The following is a 3,187-nucleotide window of genomic DNA, read 5'->3' as shown; positions in this document are numbered from 1 at the left end:
CCACACAAAAAAAGAAAAAGAAAAGAAATGGTAATTTCAAGACATCACGAAGTTGTTAGCTAACACTACAATGTAATCATTTTGCAATATATGTGTATTGATTCAACATATGCACCTTAAACTTATACGAGATCATCTGTGTCATTCCATCTCAATATGCTGGTAAAAATACCTTTGGAGGGTAAAATAATACATGCATATTATTAAAAATTCAAACAATGAACTAAATTACAGAGTGGAGAAAAAAATCCTAATCGTGTTGAGATTTCTACCATTAATAATCTTTTACATAATCTTTTACAATATGTCCTCACAGCCACAGAAGCAAGGTTTTTCTCGTAGAATGGAGGAATTCTTACCTTAAAGTAGAAAATGAGGAGAATGTCAATCCTTGTATCAACACTGAAGAAAGTGGGGTGTGTGATGCTGCAGTCCTCCATCTGAAAAGAAAAATAAAGGTTTAAGGGGAGACCCATTGTCAGTTAAAGGAAACAAGTGAAGANGTAAAAATACCTTTGGAGGGTAAAATAATACATGCATATTATTAAAAATTCAAACAATGAACTAAGTTACAGAGTGGAGAAAAAAATCCTAATCGTGTTGAGATTTCTACCATTAATAATCTTTTACATAATCTTTTACAATATGTCCTCACAGCCACAGAAGCAAGGTTTTTCTCGTAGAATGGAGGAATTCTTACCTTAAAGTAGAAAATGAGGAGAATGTCAATCCTTGTATCAACACTGAAGAAAGTGGGGTGTGTGATGCTGCAGTCCTCCATCTGAAAAGAAAAATAAAGGTTTAAGGGGAGACCCATTGTCAGTTAAAGAAAACAAGTGAAGATAAGTTTTTTAAGTTTATTTATTTTGAGAGAGAGAGAGAGAGCACATATGTGAACAGGGGAGGGACAGCGAGATGGGGAGAGAGAATCCCAAGCAGATTCTGCACTCACAGGTCACAGCACAGAGCCTGACATGAGACTTGAACCCATGAATTGTGAGATTATGACCTGAGCTGAAATTAAGAGGCAAATGCTTAGCCAACTGAGCCACCCAGGCAGCCCTAAGCTAGCTTTCTTCCATCAGGCAATGACTGTGATTATATGAGTGTTTGTTAATCATAGAATGCATATTTCAGAAATCATAGAAGAGTTTTTGGAAACAGGAAGGCTGAAAAAAGGTATGTCATGCTAACGGGAGTACAGAATTGTGTCAGCTGAGAAGATGAGAGCATACTCATGATCAGAAAGATTCCATCTTCATGGAAGTCAAGGAATTGATGTATGGGAGATGTAACAGCTGCAAGGCCAGGAAGAAATTCAATTTGGTGACCACTTCACACAGTGATGGACACATCAGTGTCTCAGGGATCAGCTGATGGGATGATACTCATTCTTTTTTTCATTTACTCATTCATTTTTTCTCACCTATTTTTATAGGCTCTGAGCACCTCCTGTGTGCCAGGAACTATGTGAGTCTCTAGGGTATAAAGTGATGAACAAGAGAGTCATAATCCGGTACTCTCAGAGAGAACAAAATGGCAAAATAGCATATGTTTATAAATGCCATTGAAAACCGGAAAGTGGACAAGCACAAAGCAATCTGTTCCCCCCAAAACAGCTGTCCAGGGAAGTAGGAACCCAATGCACTGAAATCATAGTTTTCAAATAAAAAAAATTAAGTTTATTTTTTGAGGTGGGGGGGAGAGAAAGACAAACAGAGAGAGAGAGAGAGAGAACAGGGGAGGAGCAGAGAAAAGAGGCTTCACACTGTCAGCACAGAGTCTGATGCGGGGCTCGAATTCATGAACTGTGAGGTCATGACCTGAGCCAAAAATCAAGAATCAGTCACTTAACCTACTGAGGCACCCATGTGCCCCATGCAACCATCGTTTTCACAGAGAAGAGCCTAAAAAGTCCCAATCTCCATACCAACTAAAAGCTACTTGGGCTCACTGTTTACATAGATATTAGCAGTTTTTATGGCTTTTAACAAATTTTATTATTAAGGAATTGGCATAAACACTCAGGGGTGCACATATCTTACAAAATATTGAGAAAGGAAAGATATGAAGATACACACACTATAAACCAGAAGCTTCTAATATGTTCATTAAATCTTGTTTGATATACAAAATTCCTTTAATATAACGTCTCCACATAATTTCAACATTTGTAAAAAAAAGAGTCACTAGTTTTTTGAAACATGATTTACTTTATAAAGGCACAAAGCATGACTTTGCAAAACTATAGCAATTTATCACACCTGACAACCAACAGAAATAACACTGTATGTATACACAGAGAAGTTGCTCATGTGCTTTAGTGTATATATTTTAGGACAGAAACCCCCCCAAAAAAACATCCACAGAGAATTTCTCTTTATCAGATACTGTCTTATTTCTGAAGGTCTCCTTTCTTTTAAAGATAAAACTATAATACTCTCTCAAAAAGAATATTCAATAAGTTTATACATTTATAGTCTCTCATAGTAATTTATTATGAACAGTTTTAAAATAGCCTTTTGGACTAAAGACAGAGATTCTTAATTTTTACTAACGTGATTCATAACATGAGCTACATCCATAGGTAGGTTTTTTTTCTTTTTTTCATTTTTAGGAGCTGATGGACTGTGGTTGAAATATAGTTATTCCTAGGCTAAAAAAATGTGATATGCTTTCCAGTGAGGAGGATAAAATACTTCTCAGTTTATTCCAGGACAGCTCTATTGCAAGCAGTTACCTCCAAGCTTTAGTAACATTTCTCTGAGAACAAGCACCACAGGGAGACAGAGAATTTGCAGATGGAGAATGGCAGTTACATTTTAGCATCACAGAGTGAGGGCAATTGTTAACCTTTGTGGGCATCTGCCCCTGTGGCATAAACTTGCATGTGGTCCTCATGAAAGGAGATCACCTCACTCACCTTAGGCTGTATACATTAGAAACACATAAACACACTCTCCGGATTGACAGAAAAGAGTGTAAGATGGTAGAGAGCTGGCTTTTTTGTTTTTATTTTAATTAATTTCTGATTACCACTGGCTTGGAAGCTTGTTTTTAGATAATTTGTTTAGGATCAAACAGGAAATCTCTTTGAGAGGAGATGATCTTGAATAACCTACCTGGAGAGGTAGCTGTTTTTCACTTGGTCGGGGCTTGGGGTGGGGGGCAATGAGGGGGGGGGAAA

At 37.1% G+C, this 3,187-nt stretch overlaps 1 long non-coding RNA gene across 1 annotated transcript in view; it reads right to left on the bottom strand.

Moving 5' to 3' along the window:
* Nucleotides 1–717: 717 nt before the first annotated feature.
* The window catches only part of LOC144238859 (uncharacterized), a 103,408-nt gene continuing 100,938 nt past the window's right edge, over nucleotides 718–3,187 (bottom strand). Inside the window, exon 3 of the long non-coding RNA XR_013337234.1 lies at nucleotides 718–781. This is a non-coding gene — a long non-coding RNA (uncharacterized LOC144238859). The remainder of the gene's footprint in view (nucleotides 782–3,187) is intronic.

Source organism: Crocuta crocuta, unplaced genomic scaffold (genome assembly GCF_008692635.1).
Source record: "Crocuta crocuta isolate KB4526 unplaced genomic scaffold, BGI_CrCroc_1.0 scaffold309, whole genome shotgun sequence".
NCBI lineage: Eukaryota > Metazoa > Chordata > Mammalia > Carnivora > Hyaenidae > Crocuta > Crocuta crocuta.
The sequence above is the reverse complement of the archived record's forward strand: the minus strand, read 5'-3'. Positions and strand labels throughout refer to the sequence as shown.